Source organism: Gymnoscopelus microlampas, assembly GCF_963454915.1.
Source record: "Gymnoscopelus microlampas genome assembly, chromosome: 10".
Lineage (NCBI taxonomy): Eukaryota > Metazoa > Chordata > Actinopteri > Myctophiformes > Myctophidae > Gymnoscopelus > Gymnoscopelus microlampas.
In genome coordinates, this window is record NC_139947.1 from 3,863,216 (window position 1) to 3,875,952 (window position 12,737).

At 46.4% G+C, this 12,737-nt stretch overlaps 1 protein-coding gene across 1 annotated transcript in view; it reads right to left on the reverse strand.

The window, feature by feature from the left end:
- The window catches only part of LOC311054048 (uncharacterized protein), a gene marked incomplete at its 3' end in the record, with an annotated part of 51,788 nt that extends 40,288 nt beyond the window's left edge, over positions 1 to 11,500 (reverse strand). Inside the window, exon 1 of the mRNA XM_084069928.1 lies at positions 11,120 to 11,500. The remainder of the gene's footprint in view (positions 1 to 11,119) is intronic.
- Between the last annotated feature and the right edge of the window lie 1,237 nt (positions 11,501 to 12,737).

A 12,737-nucleotide genomic window follows, 5' to 3' on the forward strand; every position in this document is an offset into this window, starting at 1 on the left:
CCTGCCGCCGAGTGGGCCAGTATCATTGCACCATTTCTAACCGGTGAAGCCCAGCGAGTTTGCCGGGACCTGTCTGCAGCCGACGCCCGTGACTTCACCAAACTGAAAGCAGCTATCCTAGCTAGCCAAGGCTACAGCCTGCCGGCGAGGGCTCGGCGCTTTCATGCTTGGGTTTTCCACCCCACACTGCCTCCGCGAGCCCAGGTCGCTGAGCTCCAACGCCTCGCCAATGGGTGGCTCACCACCGGCGGGGAACCCCCGTGGTTAGAAAGAATTGTGATCGACCGCTGTATTCGTGCACTGCCGCCCGATGCTCGGAAGTATGCCTCTCAGGTGAGCCCCTCGTCGGTGGAGAACATGGTGGCCCTCCTTGAGAACTACCAGGTCAGCGTGGAGATGCTGAGGTCCTCCAGGAGTGAGACGAGCAGGCCCAGCCCCGACGAACGAGGTGGCCGCGACCGCCGCCGGCGCGCAGCGCCACCCCCCAACTACCCACCGCCCAGGTCCTCCGGACCGGCTGAGAGAGAGAGAGCCCCTCGGCCCCAGCGGAGGTGTTATGTATGTGGACAGGAGGACCACATCTCCTGGGACTGCCCGGCTCGGGACCAGGACGTTTCCATGCCCTCAGCCGCCAGCGCAGACCCTGCCAGACCATGTCTCCACACCGGCAGCTCCGGACGGCGTCACGCTACCCTGCCGGTGAGAATAGGCGGCGTCGATGCCCATGCTCTGGTCGACTCAGGCAGCGTGATCACGCTTGTCCACGCTGACTACGCCGCCGCCCTGACTGATGCCAGTGTCCCTGTCACCTGCGTCCATGGAGACGTGAAGATCTACCCGGTGAGCCGCATCCAGGTCCAGACACCCCGGGGCGATACCGAGGTGGCAGCCGGTGTCGTCCCCAACCTACCGGTCCCGCTCCTCATCGGCACGGATTGTGCCCTCTTCGAGCGGCTCAGGAATGGTGGGCCGCCACAGCCTCGCCGAGCAAGACGCCGGGGCCGGCGGCCAGCCGTCAGCGCTCCCAAGACCGCCTGCCCAGCGTTCCGTCCCAGTACTGAGGGGTCCCCCAACGAGAGCTCCGCCCTGGAAGACAACGCCGCCGACTCCCCACCAGGCAACGAGGACGCCTTTGCCGAGTTCCCGCTGGCGGAGGCAGCGGCAAGCGCATCGAAGGGGGAGTTCGCCACCGCGCAGTGGTCGGATCCGAACCTGGCAGCCCCCCGGCAGAATGTGTCTGCGGTCGACGGTCGCCTGTGTCAAGGGGTAAGTGACCTACCAAACCCACACTTCTTTGTCAAGAACGGATTGCTGTACCGCGGAACCCAAGCTAAGGGGGGGGAATTAATTGAGCAACTGTTGGTCCCGAAGAACTATGTGTCACGAGTATTGTACTTGGCTCACACCCACCAGTTAGGGGCCCATCTAGGGGTCCAGAAAACTTATGACCGAGTGGTCGCCCGGTTTTATTGGCCGGGTGTGAAGCGCGCCATTGAAGATTTCTGCCGGTCTTGTCCAGAATGTCAGAAAACAGCGCCTCGGCCATCGTTCCGTAACCCCCTCATACCCTTGCCCATCATAGGCACCCCGTTCTCTCGTATTGCAATGGACATTGTTGGCCCACTACCAAAGTCCGCTCGCGGACACCGTTACATACTCGTGATACTGGACTACGCCACGCGCTACCCGGAGGCCATTCCTCTCCGTATTGCTAATGCAAAGAATGTAGCCCACGAGTTAATGATGTTGTTTAGCCGTGTAGGCATTGCAGACGAAGTGTTAACTGACCAGGGAACCTGCTTTATGTCCCGTGTAATGACTTCCTTGTATAAGTGGTTAAAGGTGAAGCAAATACGGACCTCTGTGTATCATCCACAAACTGACGGCCTGGTGGAGAGGTTCAACCAGACATTGAAGAAGATGTTGAAGAAGCTGGTGGAGCTGGATGGGAAGGACTGGGATCAGCTCATCCCCTACGTCCTCTTTGCCATCAGAGAAGTTCCCCAGGCCTCCACTGGCTACTCCCCGTTCGAGCTCCTGTACGGCCGGAACCCCCGTGGACTCCTGGATCTGGCTAAGGAGGTCTGGGAGAGTCAGCCTTCGCCATACCGCAGTGTGATCGAGCATGTGGAGCGGCTGCAGGAAAGAGCCAAGAAGGTCTGGCCGGCTGTGCGTGAGCATATGGAAGCCCAAGCCCGCACATACAACAAAGGCGCCCGCCTCCGGGAGTTCCAGGCCAGGGAGAAGGTTCTGGTGTTGGTCCCCACCTCAGAATGCAAATTTCTAGCGAAATGGCAGGGCCCATACGAGATCGTGGAGCGGGTGAGTCCCGTCAACTACCGGGTAAGGCAGCCCGGCCGACGGAAAGGCCTCCAACTCTTTCATGTAAACATTCTGAAGAAGTGGTATCCGCCCGAGCCACTGCCAAACCCGGCTCTCCTAACGTATGTCTCCCCCCAGCAGCCAGAAGTAGCGATAGGCGCCAGAGCAGGACCTTGCCCCAGAGCAGGTCCAGGATGTGAAGGAGCTCCTGAACCGCAGCAAGGACATCTTCTCGGAGCTGCCTGGGCACACAACTGTCGTCCAGCATGGCATCGAAACCCCACCCGGCCAGGTGGTGCGGCAGAGGCCATACAGGATCCCCGAGGCCCGGAGGGAGGCCATTCGGGAAGAAGTAAAGAAGATGCTGGACCTCAGGGTTATCGAAGAATCCTTTAGCCCCTGGTCCAGCCCGATTGTAATCGTTCCGAAGCCAGATGGAAGCCTGCGCTTCTGCAACGACTTCCGGAAGTTGAACGATATCTCGACCTTCGACGCATACCCCATGCCACGAGTCGATGAGCTTATCGAGCGGTTGGGCCCTACCAGGTATGTCAGCACCTTGGACCTGACGAAGGGATACTGGCAGGTTCCCCTGACCCCCGGAGCGAGGGCCAAGACTGCCTTCGCCACCCCAGACGGCCTCTTCCAGTACCGGGTCCTGCCGTTTGGTCTCCATGGTGCCCCCGCCACCTTCCAGCGCCTCATGGATCGAGTCCTCCGACCGCACCGCTCGTACGCGGCCGCCTACCTGGACGACATCGTCGTCCACAGCGCCATCTGGACCCAACACCTGGATCACCTGGAGGCCATCCTGGGAGCCTTGCGGCGGGCCGGTCTGACCGCCAACGCGAAGAAGTGCCGTCTGGGGTGGACTGTGACGGACTACCTTGGCTACACCATAGGAAGGGGATGTGTGAGGCCCCAGGTCCGGAAGGTCGAGAAGATACAGCGGTGGCCGCACCCCATCACCAAGAAGCAAGTGAAGTCGTTCCTGGGTCTGGTAGCCTATTACCAGAAGTGAAGTTCGTAAGGAATTTTGCAATGATCGCCGCCCCCCTTCACGAACTAACCCGCCAGAACCTACCCCACGATGTGAAGTGGACCAGGGAGGCCGAAGAGGCGTTCCGGACCCTGAAGAATGCCCTGTGTGAGGAACCCGTCCTGGTGGCCCCCGACTTCACCAGGCCCTTCGTCCTCCACACGGACGCCTCTGGTACCGGCGTTGGTGCAGTCCTGGCCCAGACTATCGGACGGAGATGAACATCCCGTGACGTATATAAGCCGGAAGTTGCTGCCCCATGAGAAGAACTACTCTACGGTCGAAAAGGAATGTCTGGCAGTGAAATGGGCCATCCATCATCTGCGGTACTATCTGTGGGGGAGGCAGTTCACACTGGTCACCGATCACACGCCACTGAAGTGGATGGCCCTCAACAAGGACCGAAATGACATAGTGACCCGTTGGTTTGTCGAACTACAAGATTATAAATTCAGGGTCGAACATCGGCCAGGGAAGGAGATGCGACACGCGGACGCCATGTCCCGCATGCATGAGGGTGATGACCGGAAAGCCCCTAGACCGAGCAAGGAGCTTGGGGGGGGGAAATGTGGAGTCCCGGCTGGCACTGTACTCCCCCGAACAGGTGAGAGTTTCTATTGCAGGCTCAGCACACACAGAGAGGGCCAAAATCAGCACATGGGAAGGCCCCGCCCCTTAGGCTGCATCATCGAAGGGAGGTACGTTCCCAAATCACTACTCAATCAGTGTGATATGCTGGACCGCCTCCCCACAGGAGTGCAGCTGTCTGGAATCCGGCAATCTAAATGTTTGGGATAAAAGGTGCTGTGTTTCTCTCTCTCTGTGTGATCCTGACTCTACACCTGAGCAGATACTCTCACCATCGGGCGGTAAGTGCCAACTCCACACTGTTCGACCCTGCTGAATGCTTTTGTTTAACTGAACGCAATGCTAAAAGTCATGTTTCTTTTTGTCATAGGCAAACTATGTGCACATTTAAACCTGGATGGAAATGTGGAAAAGAAGGCCGTAACTGACAGCCTGACCTTGCTTTATTTGAAACCCCCCAATGGGGAAGAAGATTTGAGTTGAATGCTTCCTTTTTTGAACTGCCTTATTCTGAATAAAACCATGCCAAGTGCATGTTAAACAGCTTTGACCTGACTCTGTGTGTTGGCCTGGGGACTCGTATTCTACAATATATATATATATATATATATAATATATATATATATATATATATATATATATATATAGATATATATATATATATAGAGAGAGAGAGAGAGAGAGAGAGAGAGAGAGAGAGAGAGAGAGAGAGAGAGAGAGAGAGAGAGAGACATTTTTTATAATATTAAAAAAGAATCTGTTATATTATCAAACATCTAACAACAATATGAACTATAGTGTTAACAGAGTGACAATGACATCACATGAGTCATTGTGAAACAATTATGATTCATGGTCACACACCATTTCAGTAATATCATTAATTTGATTATATCTGATTGTATTTATTTCATTTTATTTGAATGCAAGGTCATTAAAATGAGTCCATATTCAAACACATGTGTTGAATTAACTGGGGAAAAACTTGAAGAACAAGGCACTGGATTAAGTAAGCTTGGCTGTTAGCCTGCTCCTGACCAGGCTAACTTCACAGCTAAATTGCCATGGTAACTAAGGTAGGCTTGCTTCAATTCTCTTTTGAGGAATCGGGTCATGGCTAAACTTAGCCAGGGTGAACTGGCTAAACTAATCTTCAAGCTAATTCAGCTTTTGAGGAACCGATTCAGCCCTAATCCTGGCTAAATTAAGCCAGGATAGGTGTTAAAGCCAGGCTTAAACTCTAATTCCCTTTTGAGGAACAGGCCCCAGGTATACTTAAAGAAAGGCTATGTTGATTAACTCATAGTCCCTAATCCCCTGAAGCAAGCCCATTTTATGACCATGCATGCACCTCATGGTACACTAGTACCTCAAAAGGCATTAAAAGCAAAACTTCAGACCCAAAACAAACTGATCAGGTTATTACTAAACCTCACACCTAGGACTCGCCTAACCCCTGCTCATTATACTATAGGGTGGGATGGCTCAGGGTAGAGGACAGAGTACAGCAACTTGCAATGGGCGTGGTCTTCAAGATACTCAAGGGGTCATTGAGCCCATGTACCTGTCTAACTGCTACAACGACGTGAGAGACACATGCAGGCACAACACCAGAAGGAGCTCCACTGAACTCGTTCAACCCAGATTCGGCACAAACTTGGGGTTAAATTTGTTCTGTTATGCCACCCAAAATGTGGAATACATCCACATTTTGGGTGGCATAACAGAACAAATTTAACCCCAAGTTTGTGCCGCCATAAAGAGCACCTGTCTGCAATTTGCAACTGATCTTCTAAAGTCTGGTGTCTTCTAAACTTGACACCAGAAATGTATTCAATCAAAATAGCTTGATACGGTAATGTCAATATTTACAGCAGCTATAAGTATAAATGTCAAACCACATAAAATTGAATTTATTTCATTGTTTCCCCGCTGTAGATCTTGAAAGAACTCTCTACTGCACATCAAGAGCCAGAACAAGCACAAGGTATCTATCTATACTGTATGTATAGATTCAAATATTGTTTATGTTGACTGTTTTTGTTCATTTGTTTTCTCACATGCATTATCAGGCCAAAAACTAAATATGCTCTAGGCCCTCTTGAAGAAAACGGCACAGGGCCAACAATCTGTAGAGCTGGAAAGTGTTAAACTGTATTTTGTATTCAACATTGGGGCCATATTCCTTTACAGCAAAGATTGAAGACTGCAAAATGTACATTTTAGCCACATCAACCCTATAGTCCCTATTCTGGACACGTCATAATAGACAAACCATCTGTGAAAGTAGCCGATCTATAATAGCTCACAACATGTCGCGTTGCAATGCGTTGTGAGCTTGTAGATCAGCTATTTTCGGCACAATGGATTTGGTGTTGCACTGATGGCATCGAAGAGATGCAAAGCGTTAACTATATATCAGTGGTTCTCAACCTGTGGGTCGGGATCCCCAGGCCGGTCCGTGAGGCGTTGTGAGCTTGTAGATCTGCTATTTTCACAATATTTATCGGTGGAACCGAGTCAAACTAAATTGAATGGCTCAACTCCTTACATTCCAAGTGCTTATCAGGGTGAGGGGGTCCCCAGTTCAAATATGATCGTTTTGGGGGGTCACGGCCCGAAAAGGTTGAGAACCACTAGTGTATATAACACCATATTGGGAGACTTCCACGACGAGGTGGTCATATTAATGCTCTTCTCCTTAAACAGGAGAATGGCGAAAGCCTGAAACGTCACAGCAGCACTCGGGTGCAATGAAGCACTTTGCAACAGGAGACCACAGTGTGCAAGCCTTTTTTGTTTTACAACATGGGAAGAGCGCCTTAAGGAAGACAGCCACTGGGGCGCCCGCTGGCCTAGTGGTCCTTTGCTGTGTGTCACCCCCCATCTCTCTCCCCGTTTCCTGTCAGTCTACTTTCCTATCAATAAAGGCAGAAAAAGACCCCAAATATCTTAAAAACAAAGACGGCCATCCATTCTGTCAGTGGAAGAGTTATCTGTTGATTGCTTCTTCACAGTGTACACATGTGATCGATAAGATGTATAGTCATGAAGGGAAATTTGTCTTGTCTGTACTACGCAACATCTATATTTGCTGTTGATATTTTTTTTTTTTTTGTTTTTTCATTGCAGAAGCCATTGGGACTACATGTACATGCTACAAAGCAGCAAGTCAACAGCGCCATGACCGATCACTTCAAACAGGCTTCAGGTCGAAAGTGGTGGTGGGGGCTAAAGAAACAGACTGCAATCAACAACAGAATGAAGTGGTCTTCTTGTCTTTGTGGGCTCTTCAGCTTTATCATATCGTCAGTGTGAAACAGAAACCTTGCATGTCTAAAACTGTTTCGTTTTCAGGAAATGGGGAAACATAACCTGTGTTCCAATGTATCCAATGTAGTATTTAGTCACAAGCTCTTTTCATTGGCTAAATATTTTTAAAACCCACAGACACACTTGACCACTTAAAAAATATTTAAAAATGGCAGATCTAGAAGCTCACATTCTGTCGCTATGCGTTGTGAGCTTGTGGATTCACTGTTTTTGCTTCTTACTGTAAACTCATGGTTCAAGTTTCAAAGTTGTTTTATATTGTTACATCTTGTGCACAGGTAAATGGACTGCATGTATGCATTTAACGCCTTTATAGTCTTTCCGGCTGTACGATGTACTTAACATTCACCCATTCACACACCGATGGCGGAGGAAACCATGCAAGGCACCAACCTACTATCGGAAGCAGTAGGGGTTCAGTGTCTTGCTCAAGGACGCTTATGATACTTAGCCAGCTTCTTTCCTCTTGTATGTCAAAGTAGAGCATTCATTTACTAAATATTCTAAAATAATAGTCTGCACACTATGGCTTGCAAGGCACCCAGTTAAAGGCTTTATTGGGTATATCAGAGGTCTTCAACATTTTTCAGGCCAAGGACCCCTTAGCTGAGAGAGAGATGGAGCAGGAACCCCCCCGCTACATACTGGATTCATGTTAAATGTGTGTTTTCAGACATTTAACCACTTAAAACCCTCAATACTTTGTAAACTTGAGCTTTGACCTGCTCTTTTTTTCCCCTGTACACAAAACCTCTTTGCCGAAAATAGCAGATCTACAAGCTTGTATGCTATTTTCGGCTAATGTTCCCCCCAGAATAGGGATGCAAGGGTTCAAGTAGTTAATTTACACAAAGATTTGGCGGCCCCCCTTCAGTATCTCTGAGGGGTCCGAGGGGTCCCGGAGCCCCTGTTGAAGACCCCTGGTGTATATCATACAATAAAGCTTTTGACTGGGATCCCTGCAAGCCACAACAGACTATTTTAAAATTGCCTGTGATTTTTGGCATTTGTGACATTCTGCATAATGAGTTATTTTACTTTTGGTACTTTAAGTACATTTTGATGCCAATACTTTTGTACTTTTACTCAAGTACATTTTGAATTCTGGACTTTTACTTGTAACAGAGTGCTATATTGCAGTATTGATACTTTTACTTAAATAAAAAAATGTGAGTATTCTTTCCACCACTGGTGTTGTGACACTGCACTTTTTGGACTTGTTTTATTTTTATATACTGCTCTGTATATTATGATTATATTTGCACTGAAAATAACAGACTACATAAAGAAAAAGGTTTCGTACAAAGCTTTGCTAAATGTTTCTTTGTTGAAATGACAGGGAAAAGGGTATTGTGAATGAAGTAGAATTGCGCTATGTCGCTGTGCTGTCTGGGAACCTTAATCCTAACCCTAACCTTAATCCTAACCTCAGTAAAACAATGCCTAAAATGAATACTATCATTTCTTAAAACAGTCCTTACCTGCTGTACCTGGTAATGGAAGCCTTTCATATAATGATAAATATTAATTAAAATGTCTTTGGTCTCTTACTGGATATTTAAATATAAGTTAGTGAAACAGTAATAGTTTTCCATTGTTTAGCCTACCACTGAAAATAGAAATGACACATTTTCTTACTATACCTTTTAAAATTGTTCTGCAAAATTCTACTTCATTCACAATACCCTTTTCACTGTCATTTCAACAAAGAAACATTTAGCAAAGCTTTGTACGAAACCTTTTTCTTTACGTAGTCTGTTATTTTCAGTGCAAATATAATTATCGAAAATGGCCACTGTCCAAGTCTTAACCTACCCCCCTACCCCCCTCCCTTTTCTTTTTCTTCTCTTGTAAATATTTTTCACTCTTCATAACAGTAACCTGTAAGCTGATTGTATGACATTCTGTATAGTAGTGTGTATATCTGTCTGTCTCTTATATGTCATCATGATTTGTGTGCATGGGGATCTCATCTTAAATAAGCTCAGTGCTTAATGAGTCTTCCAGTTTAGTAGACCTTGTATTGTGAATTTGTACTTACTAAATAAAGTACATCAATCATCAATCAATAACCCTAACCGTAATAACCTTATTTGTTGCAAATGTTTGCAGTCATAACTTTAAGAAGTTGTAGGTTGTAACGTTGCCTGACACAAATGTGATGCAACAGATGGTCCATATTAGCAGAACATGTTGAAATAAATCCACATCATGAATTCACAGTAAAACACTGACTTCTTTAGGGTGAACTATCACTTTAAGTGCATGCCCTCCCTGTTGTGTCGAAATTGGGTGGATGGTAGCCCCTTTCGGGACCCTGTATACCTTTTTTGTATTTGGGGAGGCGGTATCCAGGGTCCCTTGACGCTCAAACCACTCTCTCTCGTACTCGCGGCTACCAATGTCTCGGGCAAATATCTCATCGCTTAGAAGTTGCAGAGATTTCTCAAAGGTACCCAGAGCTGCAGTAGTAGCGCGCCAGAAAGCTGCATTAATCCACACGGATCGGCGATGCCGTTTAACATTTTTAATAATTTAGTAAAACTTAAGCTCCTCTCTCACACTCTGCTCCACTTCCCATGTCCCGCCTCCAAGCGACGAGATATTTGCCCGAGACCAGACAGTGGTAGCCGCGAGTACGAGAGAGAGAGGTTTGAGTGTCAAGGGACCCTGGATACCGCATTCCCAAATACAAAAGAGGTAAACAGGGTCCCGAAAGGGGCTAGGTGGATGGGTGGTTTCTATCTCGGCCACTCTTCTCAAATGTTTGGTTTAATATGTTACTTTATATTCGTACATTTGAAATGGAAGCACCACTGATGTGTCTTTTACAGACAACTGATGAAATGTTGTAATGTCACTCCGCTGTACACACTTAACTTTTAAGTTGTATGTAGGCTACATACAGTACATTCACGCTAGCCCTGTCATATCATGACAGTCATGGCGCTACTTGTTACTGATTTTTGAACATTTACATTTACAGCCTGTACATCTACACAAACGTTTACATTTCAAATATAAAGTGCTGACCCAACAGTCATGGATGTAACAAGTTAAAACGCCCGGGTCTAAGTACCCGTATCTTCAGTATTGTTCAATAAAAAGCCATTTTCTTCATGCGCTTACAACTACGCGCCCCTATCGGTTGGGAGGTGTATTGCACTTTGATACATAATTAAAATAAATAGAAAATGGCCACCGATCAGCCTAAAATGCTTTTTATTAAACAATATAAATGAAGAAACGGGTACTTAGACTCGGGCGTTTCAACTTGTTACATCAGTGGCTTTGGGGTCAATACTTTATATTTGAAATGTGAACGTTTATGTAGATGTAGGGTTCGTAAATGTAAAATGTTGAAAAAACAGCAACAAGTAGCGCCATGACGCTTGTGACAGACGAGCATCATGTGAACCATGGCTACATCCACGCATAAGTGTAAATAACTTTTTAATTGTATGATGCATTATTTAACGTTAGCTGTCACAGATGTATGGTAACAGCTAGTCCATGTAAACAGGGAAAGTGTTGAAATAAATCCACATCATGATTTCACAGAACAAACATCGACTTAAGATAATAAAATCTTCCAACCAAGCCCCCAGAGTTGCTGAGAAACATTGAAGCTGCCAACCCAGTGGCCAAAGCTGGAACTGCAGGCGGGGCGAAATACATGCACAAGCAAAATATACTGAGATATTTACATATATGTAACGCCCGGGATTCGAACCCGGGTCTCCCACGTGGAAAGCCACATCTTAACCGCTAAGCCAAAGGGATATCCCTATCCTTCGGCCATCAGGCTGAGGTAGTGAATCACTCCGTTACACTCACCCCCCTTTTGACCTCCTCCCACGGGGAAACCCGATCCGGGTCACGGCACCAATGTGACCGATGTCAGATGTCTCCTCTCTGAATTAAACACTCTCAGAGTTCAGGTGGTGGTAACAGCTCAGCAGGGTGTTTATTCTGCATTCACAATAAATGGACATAGGAGACAGTATGTCAGCACATGTGGACATCAAAAGCACTTGTCTGTCTCTCATGAGAATCCTCCATTGCTCTGAGGATTACCCATAGTATACTATACACAGTATTCTTACTGATCTAGTGATCGTATAGTGGATTTTTATACAGTTTACATAAACACAACAAAAGAAAACAAGACTGTCCTCTTAATATAACATACAAAACATATAAAATACATGTAGTATATTTTACTGAACTGTTACCATTTTATTGTATTTTAGCTTATTTATCAAATCACATGAATTTGCATCAAAGATGAATTGCACCATTTGCACAATGACATTACAACACTCTTTGACAACATACCTGCATTCACAATAAATGGACATAGGAGAAAGTATATCAGCACATGTGGACATCAAAAGCACTTGTCTGTCTGGGAAGACAACAACACAATCTGTCAGCTACTTGTACTGGAGGCGTTTTTTACAAGTAAATAAACATAAACAAAATTAATGATTGACCCAACAAAAACGTGACAGAATGAGTCTAATATAGTTAACTTTCAGACAGTTAACCCAGATTAACTTTTATGTGCTTTTCAAGATAGTTAACATTAGTTTTGTCCACAGACATACAGAGACGTTACCTCTCATGAGAATCCTCCATTGCTCTGACTGAGGATTACCCATAGTCCCTTGCTAATATGAAGCTTGGTGCAGGTATGTAGAACAGCAGGTATATCATGGGGAAACTATGCATAGTTTCCCCATTTAGTGGGATTTTAACTACAACCTATTGAACTATACATATATATAAATCTATATAATATAATATAAATATGTAAACATATTATACATGAATACACAATGCATTTATATATAAATATGCATCTTGAGTGTATTTAATAAATATAAATATAAACTTGCACGGGCTCGTTCATGGAGGTAGGTTGTGACGTAGGACGCAAACGGGACATCTGCAAAACGCTATATATGGCAGTGCACGGCGGATTTGTCATAGACATATAAAGGTAAACACCTCCTCTGGCTCTGAAGCGTCTGTATGGCGGACGCGCCTCCGCTTCCGGGGGGGCAGCAAGGAATTTAGAAAACAAGGAAGGGACAGCCTAGGGGGCGGGCCGACGCCATTCCTCGCGCCAGCTCGCATAGCAGACGCCATTGATGCGCATGGGAGGCAAAACTGGAACAGGAAGTTTGGTGAAATACTATGAAGTCTATGGCAGACAGCTCAGCTTGTGAACAAACACTATTTCTGAACGATTATGTCCTTTGTCAGATAATCGGCTCAGGAATATAAAAGAAGACATATGACAGGTTTTTATCCAATCAATTCGGATTTTTTTAGCACGCTGTATAATTTTATTGAGGCATCTAAACAGTGGAATGTATCGTCCATAGACTGTACAAAAATCCTCTCTGGCAGTGTTGCCAGATTGTGAGAGGTAAATAAGCAACTAGGT